This window comes from Heterodontus francisci, chromosome 25, assembly GCF_036365525.1.
Source record: "Heterodontus francisci isolate sHetFra1 chromosome 25, sHetFra1.hap1, whole genome shotgun sequence".
NCBI lineage: Eukaryota > Metazoa > Chordata > Chondrichthyes > Heterodontiformes > Heterodontidae > Heterodontus > Heterodontus francisci.
Window position 1 is genome coordinate 65,496,124 of NC_090395.1, and position 14,521 is coordinate 65,510,644.

The window sequence follows — 14,521 nt, forward strand, 5'->3', positions numbered from 1 at the left end:
TCCGGGTGGGGTAAACTAGTCAAGGTTCACCGCTCAGTACAACACAGCATTCATTTAACTATTTATTATTCCATGCATAATATATAAACCTCATTGCACTTTTCCCTTTCATTTCTCACTATTCCCACATACACTGTTCTCTAACTCCCTTCAATTTCAATCAGTATCCACATGCGTTGTTCCCATTGACTCTCCTTAATTTTGAACCCTACTCACCCCAGCTACTCAGAGGAGTAGGATTACATCTGTGTGGATGATTAAGTCTGCCTGCGGCTATCCTTGCAAGTCGCCCAGTCTGTCCTAAATGCACACTTCTTATCGTACAAAGATCACACCCGTGGCAATTATTGAAGCAACCCCCCCCCCCCCCCCTCCCTTTTGATCATAACATCTAAATCTTATTCGTTTCTACAATCTAAAGAGTGCTTGACTTGATCACTTCCACATCCTGAGTCCTTGAATAGCCCATTAACACACAAAGGTGTTTTGATGGGGAAAATTCTGGTCTTAGCAGCAACATTAGGTTGTTGAATGAGTTTTTCCTTCTGTAACACTTTTGAGATTAACATCTCCAAGGTGTGTGGGGCTGCTTCAGACCCACTGGAGCCATGGTCATCATTTTGTAAGTCCTATTAACAATTTAGCCACAGGGGTCCACTGGCTATTGCTGGTACTCCAGGAGGCCTGGGAACAGCTGGAGCCCCAGACCCTCGGTAAGTGTGGTGGTGGTCACTGGGGCCAGTCTGGCAGGCCACGGCGAGTGAGGGTTGAGGTCAGGGGGTTATTTGCAGAGGTGGGGGGGGGGGGGGGGCCTATGACGCAGGAGGCCCTCTGTGGGCCGCAGATTGCAACTGGAGGAGGGCCCTCCACCACCACCCCCCACCCCACAAGCCTGCAGGGAGGATGCCTTGTTTTACTAGGCGATCTCCCCACTTGGCGGTGGGAAGAGGCCCCTAACTGGCCACTTAAGGGCCTCAATTCGTGGCTTCTGAGCAGGAAGATCATCATAGGCCTTCCCCTCCCCAGACTAAATTCCAAGGCATCAGGAAGGCAACCCGCCCCTTTCCTCCCCCCCACCCCCAACCCCGCCGCTTTCTATCACAATTTTATGGGCCTCCTCACCTTTGTTCCTGACTTTAGGGGGACTATAAGACTCAGCCCTAGGTCTCTGATGGAGCATTGGGATCAATTCAGAGCTCTATAAAGACACTAGATAAATGCAAGTTTCTGTTGTTGTTTGAGAACAGCATTTGTTCAACATGATAGTTGTATTGACATAGTTATGGTTGTGCATATTTTTATTACTTTTTATGATTGTAAAATTTACAGTATAACAAGCTTTGTATCAACACCAGTGAATATATAACTACAGTAAAATGTAATCAGTTTCAATTTGAATGTAAATACTCAAATTATACATACGTTCAAAATGGTTCTATGGGAAACGAGCTGCACCTATTTGATACAAAGGATTGTCCAGCAACAATGAATTATGATGCACTCATTTAAAAACAATGACAATAATTTACACAGAATTACTTGAATATACAGCACAGAAACAGATCACTTAGTCTAACTTAAATAAAAGCTAAATACTGCGGATGCTAGATATCTGAAATAAAAACAAGAAATGCTGGAACCACTCAGCAGGTCTGGCAGCATCTGTGGAGAGAGAAGCAGAGTTAATGGTTCAGGTCAGTGACCCTTCTTCAGAACTGGCAAATATTAGAAATGTGAAAGGTTATAAGCAAGTAAAGCGGGGGTCGGGCAAGAGATAACAAAGGAGAAGGTGTAGATAGGACAAGGTCACAGACAATAACTGACCAGAAGGTCATGGAGCAAAGGCAAACAATATGTTAATGGTGTGTTGAAAGACAAAGCATTAGTACAGATAGGGTGTTAACCGACTGAAAACTGAACAGCCGCAAGTACAAACATGAAAAATCAGTGGGTAGGCAAACTGAACAAACTAAGATAAAATAAAATAAACACAAAAAAAAGAAAAAAGAAAAAAAATAACTGAAAATAAAAGTAAAAAGGGGGACTGGTCATGCTCTGAAATTATTGAACTCAATGTTCAGTCCGGCAGGCTGTAGTGTGCCTAATCGGTAAATGAGATGCTGTTCCTCGAGCTTGCGTTGATGTTCACTGGAACACTGCAGCAATCCCAGGACAGAGATGTGAGCATGAGATCAGAGGGGGTGTGTTGAAATGGCAAGCAACCGGAAGCTCGGGGTCATGCTTTCGGATTGAGCCGAGGTGTTCCGCAAAGCGATCACCCAGTCTGTGTTTGGTCTCCCCAGTGTAGAGGAGACCACATTGTGAGCAGTGAATACAGTATATTACATTGAAAGAAGTACAATTAAATCACTGCTTCACCTGAAATGAGTGTTTGGGGCCTGGGATAGTGAGGAAAGAGGAGGTGAATGGGCAGGTATTACACCTCCTGTGCTTGCATGGGAAGGTGAGGTGGGAAGGGGATGAGGTAGTGGGGGTAATGGAGGAGTGGACCAGGGTGTCGCGGAGAGAACAATCCCTTCGGAATGCTGACAGGGGAAGGAAGGGGAAGCTGCATTTGGTAGTGGCATCCAGCTGGAGGTAGCGGAAATGGCGGAGGATGATCTTTGGAGATGGAGGCTGATGGGGTGGAAAGTGAGGACAAGGGGAACCCTGTCGCTGTTCTGGGAGGGAGCGGAAGGGGTGAGGGTAGAGGTGTCGGAAACGGGCCAGACACGGTTGAGGGCCCTGTCAACTACAGTGGGGGGGAATCCTCGGTTGAGGAAAAAGGAAGACATATCAGAAGCGCTGTCATGGAAAGTAGCATCATCAGAGCAGATGCGTCGGAGACGGAGAAACTGGGAGAATGGAATGGAGTCCTTACAGGAGGCAGGGTGTGAAGAGTTGTAGTTGAGGTAGCTGTGGGAGTCGGTGGGCTTATAATGGATATTGGTAGACAACCTATCCCCAGAGATGGAGACAGAGAAGTCGAGGAAGAGAAGGGAAGTGTTGGGGATGGACCATGTAAAGGTGAGAGAAGGGTGGAAATTAGAAGCAATCCAATTTGCTTAGTTTCACTAATTGCTTAGTTTAACTAATCGCTTAGTTTAACTAGTCTGCGCTGGTTTTTATATGTCACATGAGACTACCCCCATTCTATCTCCCTCATCTTAGCCTTTCAGCATATCTCTTTATTCCCCTTTCTCTTGTACGCATTTAGTTTCCTTTTGAAAGCAGCTAAGCTATTTCCATCAATCAATTCCAACAATAACAAGTTCCACATTCTAATCATTCTCTGATTAAAGACATTTCGCCTTATTTTCCTATTTCATTTATTAGTAACTATCTGTTATTTATGGTTTCCAGTTTTGTATCCTCCCACAAATAGAAACATTTTCTTCACATCTAACCATTCAGAATTTTAAATAACCTTTATTCTCTTTATGACGAAAAATGACCCAAACTGTCAAATCTTTTCCGATAACTGTAATGTCTCAGTTCTAGTAACACCCTTGTAAATCTTGTTTGTACATTGTCAAGTGCTTGCTTCTATATCATTTTAATCATATGGACAGTAGAGCTGTGCACTGTGCTCTAATTGTGGCCAAACCAGGGTCCTATACAGGTTTAACATAACTTCACTACTTTTGAATTGGATACTCCGAGAATTAAATCTCAGTGCTTCTTAATATTTTTAATTGCTTTGTTGACCTGAAATGCTGCTTTTAATGATTTGTTAGCCTAAATCCCTGGATGTCTTTGCTCTTCTACCCCATTCAGATTCTTATTTTCTAAGGTGTAGGTGATGTTTCTGTTTTTTGGACCAAAGTGCATCACCTCATATTTATCTGTTAAAGTTAATTTGTCACTTAAATGCCCAGTCTGCAAGTTTCTAATCTCTTCTCGTATTATGTTGTATTCTTCCTCAGTGTTAGCTATGCCCCCATCTGCAAATTTTGATATTGAGTTACTTATTCCTAAGTCCATATGATTAATATAAATTATAAATAGCAGTCATTCCAGCACCGATCCTTGTGAAACACCACTTTCTATCTGCCTTCAATATGAATAACTTTCTTTCCCCCTCCTCACTGCTTTCTCTTTTTTATCCAGTTTGCTGTCCATTCCGCTGTTTGTCCCAAGCCAAATTAGGTGTTAGGTGTCCTAACCATTGTCGTGAGACTAATCAATTTTTTTTTTTAAATCAAGGTATGTGACATCTACTACATAACCCTTGTCTACACTGTTACTACTTCAAAGAATTCTATCAGGTTAGTTCAGTATGATTTAGCCTTTTAGAATCCACGCTATTTCTTCTATCACTTCTTTTAGTATAGATTCCAGTATATTTTCTTTTACTGATGTTAAGCTGACTAGTAAATAGGTTTTGTTCTATCTCAATTTTTGTATATAGAAATAACATTAGCTATCCAGCAGTCTTACTACCCTATCTTCTATTGAACTTTTAATATCTCTGCTATCTCCTCCCTAGTTTCTTTGAGTATGTGTGGGTGCACACCATTTGGACCTGGAGTATTATCCTCATATAGTTTTGCTACTTTATCAATTATTTTCTTCTTTTCTATCCCAACTGCATTAATATTCTTTTTAAGCTCTTCCTCTAGTGGAGTGTCTATTTCATTTGCATCTTTTGCAAAAACCGAGGCAAAGTAGATATTCAATATTTCTGGCATTTCTTTATCATTATTGGATTTACACCAGCTCTGCTGTGTGACTCCTGCAGACAGGGGGCGAGAATCTTTTCGGAAGCTGCTCCACTGGCTCCTCATTAATAAAACAGACACAGGCATTAATCTCACTTCCATTCATGGCAAATAATAGAACTTATTGTTGGGAGTAAACTTGAGAAATATCTGCAGAATGGTAACCTAGTAAACAGTAACAGATTCGGCAGTGGAAGATATTGCCTGACCAACCTTCATGACTTCTTTGAGGAAGTAACATCCCCAGTGGACTCTGGAAAGCCTTATGATTTTCAAAAGACATTTGCCAAAGTCTCTGAAGAAAAGCAATTTAGTTTGCCCAAAGCTCTGTGCATACAGGACGAACCCTGCGAATTACTATGAAACTGTCTGAACGGTAACATGAGATGAATGTTCATTCGAAAAGAGAAAGAAGAATTTGTATTTTATTTCGCACCTTTCATGTCCACAGGACACCCCAAAGCAGTTCATAACAGTAGCTTTAAAATGTGGCCGCTGTTTCTATGTAGCGAGATGTGGCAGCAAATCATCATGCAGCAAGGTCCCACAAACAAACATTAGATGAATGAACAGATAATCTATTTAAATGATGTTGGTTGAGGGATAAATATTGGCTAGGCCATAGGGAAAACTCTTTGAATAGTACAATGAGGGGTGTCCAAACTTTTTACGTGAGGGGCCACATTACAATTTTCATCCTACATAGGGGGTTGGTGAGCAAATTTCAGGAAGATAAAGGCATTATGAATTTATCTTATTATTAATCAAAACAATAAAAAACGTGCATTTTTGTGAAAAAGCTTTAAATAAGACTAATTTGTTAACTTACTTTCTCATTACCATGCTGAACACTGATTTAGTGAGGTACCTGGCATTGTTTTTGCTTGCACAAGTAGTCAATGTCTGCCCATGTACTTGATGTAGCAATGTGGAGCATTCTGAATAGATGTCCATCTTTCAGAAGTGATCTTGATCTCTTTCTCTCCCCTCTCTGTGTCTATCTCTCACACCCTCTCTTTCTCTTCCGTCTCTGCCTGGGACTATTTTCCCCTCTCCCCTCTGTATCTATCTCTCTCCCTCTCTCTCTCTATTTCTCTCTCCTCTCTGTGTCCATCTCTCTGTCTCTCTCCCCTCACTATCATCCCCCCCCCCCCCTCTATCTCTCTCCTCTCCTTTGTTGCTCTCCCTGCTCCCAAGGCCGGTGTTGGTTTCCAGCTATACTAAATTTATGGAGACGGCATAGTTTTCTGACAGGCACATGGTGCGGTTAACTGCTGTCACTCAGCAGTCACAGGAACTGTTGCAGCTTTTATCAGGAGGGGATGGGAGGTCTGATTATTTGACAGTGTCCTTTCCTCTACCAGCATTGGTAATTGTTGCGTGGAGCTTGAAAGAGAGGGAATTCTGTCGGTCCTGTCGGCCATGTCCCTCCCCGCAAACGCCCTCCTGAGGTTTCTGCTGGTGCACCGGCCAGACAACGTTCCTGAAGCTGCAGAGCACTAAGCTGCACTGGGACTCCTGTCTGGTGCTCAAACCTCACCTGATAAAATCAAACAAGACCAGTGCCTTGAACATCGCAAAGTCTCTTTAGCGCAGGACATGGTTGTGTGGTTTTGTGGGTGTGGGTGGGGTGGGTGCAGGCCGGAGAGGGGGTAAGCAGGGTAGCTAGGGTGCCCCACTAATCGGCCGCCCTAAAATAAACATCGATCCTGGAGGTGGTCATTTTCACCATTAAAACGCCCAATGAAACTGCTGGAAATAAAGGTCTGGCCGATCTCTGACAGACACCAATCCTCTCTGCTACTTTACCCCTCAATGAACAGGTAGGAATTTTAACTCTTCACGGTTCTGTAGAATACCTGACTCTCTCCCTCTCTCTGTGTGTTCCTCAGCGCCACTCTGCCCTGCGTCTCTGTCTGTGTGCTGTCCCACTTCCTGCTCTCCCCTTGGCCTTTCTCTCCTTCTTCTGCGCAGCAGCCATTCCCATTCACTCGCTCACAGCCTGAACCTCTCATAAACAGCAGGGGTGGCCGATCCCAGTGTGCCTGCTCCACAAACTGCCAATCAACGCTCACACTGCCTGGGCAGCCCGCTGTCAGTCACAGGTAGTGAACAAAGACAGGCAGGCACCCGCCGTCTGTCAGACGCAGATCCTGCCTACCCCCTCCGCCTGACGTACACGTACAGGAGAGCCGTCAATCAAAGCCGAACAAGGGGCAGTCCACTGTCAGTCACAGAGGATTGGCGGGCTGAATGGAAACCTTTGGTGGACCGTATTCTCGCCCACTGGCCGTATGTTGGACAACCTTGTTTTACATCCACCTAAGATGTCAGGAGAGGGTCTCAGTTTAATGCCTCAGGCAAAAGACAGCAGTGCCAACAGTGCAGCACTCCCTCAGTACTGCACTGAAGTGGCAGCCTGGATTATGTGATCAACTCTTTGAGCAAACCCATGACTTTCTGACGTACTGACAAGGGTTTGATGCCTAGCCAAAGTTGGCCCCTTAGAGCCACTATGTCATGGTGGGCTGGATGGGTGGGAGGACAAGTATGGGTACTGAATCTGTTGCCACGTGGCTTGGTATTGAGACCACGATTATTTCTCATTTATATAAATGACCTGGATTCAGAAATTCAATGTAAATTAATTATATTTTCTCGTGATACCAAACTGGAGGAGAGGTGGAATTGGAGGGAACAACTCAGAACTTACAAGAAGAGTTGAACAGAATAAGAATGTGGGCAGCTCATGATAGAAGAAATTCAATGCAACTGAAATGCAAAATAAGAAGGAAAAGTAAGCAAAACATGCACCACATGAATGGTTTTCCTAACAAGTAACGTTGGCATAAATTGCCATTCCAGATTTCTGAGCAGCACCAAGTGATGGAGTTTCTTGATTGTCCTTTGGGGGCCGGCTTTGAATGTTGAAACCACTGTAGATGACACTGTCCTCATTGTTAACTGACCGCTTTGCCACCTCACCCCTCCTTGCTGATGATTTCTTTTGAAATTGCACTGCTGCATATGTGATTCCATTTTCATCATTATTCAACTGGGCCGCTCCCTCACTATGTGTTTCTGCTGAGCCACTTCGATTGTGGTTTACACTTGCGTATAGAATGGTCTCTTCCACTGCTGCCAATTGCTAAAATAAAAAAAAAATGAGATCTGATTTATTTCCAATTAACTTGAATGGTAATTTATGCTGTTATGAGGAGAAATATATTTCTCAATTATTATAAATCAGTTTACAAAGTATAACAAAGTATTAAAAATTATTTACAGCACAGAAGAGTCAATTCAGACCAATTGGTCGGTGACAGTGTTATTCTCCTCACCAGCCTCCTCCCACCCCTCCCCACTTATCCTTCATCCTTTTTTCCTTCATGTGCTTATCTAGCTTTCCCATATATGCAACAAAGCTATTTGATTCAACCACTCCCTATGGAAGGAATGGGGAATTCAGGAGAAACTTCTGTACCCAGGGAATGGTCAGAATGTGGAACTTACTACCAAAGGGAGTAGTTGAGACAAATACCATAAATCCATTCATGGAGAAGCCACACCACCAGCTTTGTGCTGAGTTGTAACCACTAGAACTTTACAATACCTCAACAAGATCAAGACGACAAACACCCAGGTCTACAGCTTTAATAAGACTTTCCTCCTGAGAAGATTCAACAGGTTTATGGCTACCCACGAACATTTACCTCATGTTGGACTTTAAGCTATATCCTCCTCTTTTCTCTCTATCTATCTATTCCTGTTTATGTGCGTGTAGGTGAATGTGTGAGGTTGTGACCATTTCGGGAATTGTGGAGAAAGGAAATAGTTTTTTTTTAACCTATGTGAAAACCTGTCGTTTTTCTGTTTATTTGACCAGAAAAACACTCAGAGGCAAACTCACCATTTCAACAAAACACAACTGCGTTCAGTTGGAAGATGAACAATGAGAACTCCCTTCCATCTGTCGGCAACAAGAGAACTCATATTTTATATCCTTACCTGATTATCATTAAGAGTCTTGTCTCTTCCATGACATATAATGCAGTTTGTATCTGAAAAAATTACAATATTACTGTTGAAAGAGCTGTAACAGAAATTGTTAATATGTTTGAAAGGTCTAAATTGAGTGTGTGTTGCAGCGTTCATATTCTTACATTGATCTCCATTTATGTGAACTTCATCTGCATTGCACTCATGATTCCCAACATAGAGTGAAAAATTGCTCTGGTTATTACACATCATATTCAGAAAGAGTGGAGGTAATTTTCACCCTCACTGTCTGATGGACCAGATCACCTGCCTGTTGGAGGACCCACCTGATATTCATCCCCCTGACGAGGCGCTCTGTCAGATTATTGCTCAAGACTTGAAGGTGAAAATTAACTTTCATGTGTTTAGGGTTTTGTGACAGAAAGTCCAATCAATTCTATCCGGAAAATGACCTCCTGATCTATAGTGCTATCATTGGGAGGTCAAACAATTCATCACAGGGAGAAATCAGATGCGAGCCTGATTTTGATTCACTCAAATCCTATTCACTAACACAAAGTTAAAATGGGGCCTACTTAGTGTCTGTGGACACCACTGGGCTGGAGTTTACAGCCCTCTGACATCGGGGGTTGTGGAGGGGGGTGCCGGAAAATGTCTGTGGGAGAGGCGACGGGAGCAGCATTAACACAGTCAAAAAAATGCAAATGAATGAATTAAATACTTACCTGCTGCCGCCATATTGGTGGCAGTGGCCGGCCCTGCTACACCTTTGGATCTCCATATGGAGATCCGATGTGGGATACTGGTGAGGAGGGGGCAGCGGGTAAGTATTTCAGAGCGGGAGGAGGGAGCGGGGTCAAACTATTCTGATTGGTGGAGGGGATGGTAGGAAAGGTTGAAGTTAATAGTTAATGAACTTTGTGGGGGAGGAAGATCAGATACACAGGGTAAGTATTTTGGGGGGGTGAGAGGGCAAGGAATGAACTAAACGGATATGGCGGGGGGGGCGCTGTGGGAGAGGGGATAGAAACATTTCGTTAAGTTTTTAAATTAAATCTAAAATGCCTATTCCTTTAAGTAGTTAAATAAAATGTAAAGGCTGGAAGCACTTTAAAAATGGCATTGGCGCCTGCGCAGTGGCGCTGAATGTCATTGCCGGGTACTGACCACCTGACCCCTCTACGAGATTGGGGGGAGGGGGGGGGGGGTGTGCTGCGGTCCGCCCGGCCATTTAAATGAGCCTCCATGTTTAATATCATGATGGCTCCGTGCTGAATTGGCAGCGGCAATGTAAAATCCAGGCCACTGTGTGATTTGGAGGCAGGGCAGGACAAGTTTATTAGACAGCAAACAAAATCTATTTGCCCAGCAAACAGCAAAGCAAATAAAATCTATTTACTCAGCAGGGTCTATTTAACCAGTGTACAATGGCAAGCAGCCCACAGAGTGTATTTCAAAAGAGTCTCGACAAACTAGAGGAAACAGAACTCATGTCAAAAACTATGGAAAATTGCCCCGATAAAAATAACTTGATTTCTCCAGTAAAATGCAATGTGGAAGATAGTTACATATGAATTATGCCCATAAGATTTTGTACTGTGGTCTCAAGTCATGATTGATAGTCTATTATCCAATCATCCCCATGGTCGGGAATAGTTGCTTCTTTATAAGCAGGCAGGAAAATCAGAGAGGTTGTTGCCTCTACAACCTCAGGACCATATTAACAGCAGAAAACTCACCTATCTTGGTTCATGAATAGCGTTTTGTCCCAGAGAACTATGACTGTTTGTAGAACTCTTTGCTGGACCAATCGAAAACTAATACTTTACTTGCTCTTCAATGCTCATTATCCCAATTTTCCCTTAAAAAAATCCAATGGTTTCTACCACTCTATGTGAGAAAGAATTCCATGCCCCATTGACTGAAGAAAGAAACTTCTCTCCTTACTCGTCACTGTCATGGTAACAATTTTAAATTGATGACCCTATATATTTGGGCTGTTTAAAATAACTTGCCTTTCATTGCAGCAGCTTATTCGGGAGCAGAGAGTGCGAGCGAGTGATCAGCTGGGAAGGTCAGTTTCAAAGTAAACTTAATTTCCTTTTGTTTTCGGCGGAGACCAGGGGGCTGCTGGGGAAGTAAAACCCTATATATTTGGGCTGTTTAAAATAACTTTCCTTTCATTGCAGCAGCTTTTTCGGGAGCAGAGAGTGCGAGTGAGTGAGCAGCTGGGAAGGTCAGTTTCAAAGTAAACTTAATTTCCTTTTGTTTTCAGCGGAGACAAGGGGGCTGCTGGGTAAGTAAAACCCTATATATTTGGGCTGTTTCTGAACCCGAGACACTACTCTTGTAGTGTCTCCCACCCGCCCTCCTCCTCCAACCAAAAAAAAAGGACTCGGTGGTGTGTAGATAAGGTAAGGCTTTTTCTATTTCTCTTTTTGTTTTATCATGTGATTGGTAAAAACTTTTCGTTCCTTTTTCATTTAACTAAGTTAAGCTTAAGATTAAAAATGGCAGGAGATCTCGGACACGTGTCATGCTCCTCTTGCTCAATGTGGGAGCTCAGGGACACAGCTGATGTCCTTGACTCCTTCACGTGCAGGAAGTGTGTCCAGCTGCAGCTCTTGTTAGACCGCATGACGGCTCTCGAGCTGCGGATGGACTCACTTTGGAGCATCCGCGATGCTGAGGAGGTCGTGGATAGCACGTTTAGCGAATTGGTCACACCGCAGATTAGGATTGCTGAGGGAGAAAGGGAATGGGTGACCAACAGGCAGAGAAAGAGCAGGAAGGCCGCGCAGGAGTCCCCTGCGGTCATCTCCCTCCAAAACAAGTATACCGTTTTGGATACTGTTGAGGGAGATGGCTCACCAGGGGAAGGCAGCAGTAGCCAGGTTCATGGCACCGTGGCTGGCTCTGCTGTTCAGAAGGGCGGAAAAAAGAGTGGAAGGGCTATAGTCATAGGGGATCCGATTGTAAGGGGAGTAGATAGGCGGTTCTGTGGTCGAAAACGAGACTCCCGAATGGTATGTTGCCTCCCAGGTGCACGGGTCAGGGATGTCTCAGATCGGCTGCAGAACATTCTGAAGGGGGAGGGTGAACAGCCAGTTGTCATTGTGCACATAGGCACCAATGATGTAGGTAAAAAACGGGATGAGGTCCTACAAGCAGAGTTTAGGGAGTTAGGAGCCAAGTTAAAAAGTAGGACTTCAGAGGTAGTAACCTCAGGATTGCTACCAGTGCCACGTGATAGTCAGAGTAGAAATGAAAGAATAGTCAGGATGAATGCGTGGCTTGAGAGATGGTGCAGGAAGGAGGGGTTCAGATTTTTGGGACATTGGGACCGGTTCTGGGGGAGGTGGGACTATTACAAATTGGACAGTCTACACCTGGGCCGGACTGGAACCAATGTCCTTGGGGGTGCTTTTGCTAACGCTGTTGGGGAGGGTTTAAACTAATGTGGCAGGGGGATGGGAACCAAATGAGGAGGTCAGTGGACAGTAAGGAGGTAGTAACTAAAGCCTGTAAGGAACAAGATAGTGAAGTCAGTGTGACTAAGGGGAAGAGTAGGCAGGGAGCAGATGATGAACGCAAAGGAACTGGTGGTCTGAGGTGCATTTGTTTTAATGCAAGACGTGTAGTAGGTAAGACAGATGAACTTAGGGCTTGGATTAGTACCTGGGAGTATGATGTTATTGCTATTACTGAGACTTGGTTGAGGGAAGGGCATGATTGGCAACTAAATATCCCAGGATATCGATGCTTCAGGCGGGATAGAGAGGGAGGTAAAAGGGGTGGAGGAGTTGCATTACTGGTCAAAAAGGATATCACAGCTGTGCTAAAGGAAGGCACTATGGAGGACTCGAGCAGTGAGGCAATATGGGCAGAACTCAGAAATAGGAAGGGTGCGGTAACAATGTTGGGGCTGTACTACAGGCCTCCCACCAGCGAGCGTGAGATAGAAGTACAAATATGTAAACAGATTATGGAAAGATGTAGGAGCAACAGGATGGTGGTGATAGGAGATTTAAATTTTCCCAACATTGACTGGGATTCACTTAGTGTTAGAGGTCTAGATGGAGCAGAATTTGTAAGGAGCATCCAGGAGGGTTTTCTAGAGCAGTATGTAAATAGTCCAACTCGGGAAGGGGCCATACTGGACCTGGTGTTAGGGAATGAGCCCGGCCAGGTGGTTGAAGTTTCAGTAGGGGACTACTTTGGGAATAGTGATCACAATTCCGTAAGCTTTAAAATACTCATGGACAAAGACGAGAGGGGTCCTCAAGGAAGAGTGCTAAATTGGGGGAAGGCCAACTGTACCAAAATTCGGCAGGAGCTGGGGAATGTAGATTGGGAGCAGCTGTTTGAAGGTAAATCCACATGTGATATGTGGGAGGCTTTTAAAGAGAGGTTGATTAGCGTGCAGGAGAGACATGTTCCTGTGAAAATGAGGGATAGAAATGGCAAGATTAGGGAACCATGGATGACAGGTGAAATTGTGAGACTAGCTAAGAGGAAAAAGGAAGCATACATAAGGTCTAGGCGGCTGAAGAAAGACGAAGCTTTGAAAGAATATCGGGAATGTAGGACCAATCTGAAACGAGGAATTAAGAGGGCTAAAAGGGGTCATGAAATATCTTTAGCAAACAGGTTAAGGAAAATCCCAAAGCCTTCTATTCATATATAAGGAGCAAGAGGGTAACTAGAGAAAGGATTGGCCCACTCAAGGACAAAGGAGGAAAGTTATGCGTGGAGTCAGAGAAAATGGGTGAGATTCTAAACGAGTACTTTGCATCGGTATTCACCGAGGAGATGGACATGACGGATGTTGAGGTTAGGAACAGATGTTTGATTACTCTAGGTCAAGTCGGCATAAGGAGGGAGGAAGTGTTGGGTATTCTAAAAGGCATTAAGGTGGACAAGTCCCCAGGTCCGGATGGGATCTATCCCAGGTTACTGAGGGAAGCGAGAGAGGAAATAGCTGGGGCCTTAACAGATATCTTTGCAGCATCCTTAAACACGGGTGAGGTCCCGGAGGACTGGAGAATTGCTAATGTTGTCCCCTTGTTTAAGAAGGGTGGCAGGGATAATCCAGGTAATTATAGACCGGTGAGCCTGACGTCAGTGGTAGGGAAGCTGCTGGAGAAGATACTGAGGGATAGGATCTATTCCCATTTGGAAGAAAATGGGCTTATCAGTGATAGGCAACATGGTTTTGTGCAGGGAAGGTCATGTCTTACCAACTTAATAGAATTCTTTGAGGAAGTGACAAAGTTGATTGATGAGGGAAGGGCTGTAGATGTCATATACATGGACTTCAGTAAGGCGTTTGATAATGTTCCTCATGGTAGGTTGATGGAGAAAGTGAAGTCGCATGGGGTCCAGGGTGTAATAGCTAGATGGATAAAGAACTGGCTGGGCAACAGGAGACAGAGAGTAGCAGTGGAAGGGAGTTTCTCAAAATGGAGACGTGTGACCAGTGGTGTTCCACAGGGATCTGTGCTGGGACCACTGCTGTTTGTGATATACATAAATGATTTGGAGGAAAGTATAGGTGGTCTGATTAGCAAGTTTGCAGACGACACTAAGATTGGTGGAGTAGCAGATAGTGAAGGGGACTGTCAGAGAATACAGCAGAATATAGATAGATTGGAGAGTTGGGCAGAGAAATGGCAGATGGAGTTCAATCAGGGCAAATGCGAGGTGATGTATTTTGGAAGATCCAATTCAAGAATGAACGATACAGTAAATGGAAAAGTCCTGGGGAAAATTGATGTACAGAGAGATTTGGGTATTCAGGT

At 44.1% G+C, this 14,521-nt stretch overlaps 1 pseudogene; it reads right to left on the reverse strand.

The window, feature by feature from the left end:
- Window positions 1-1,337: 1,337 nt before the first annotated feature.
- The window catches only part of LOC137384036 (uncharacterized), a 234,460-nt pseudogene continuing 221,276 nt past the window's right edge, over window positions 1,338-14,521 (reverse strand).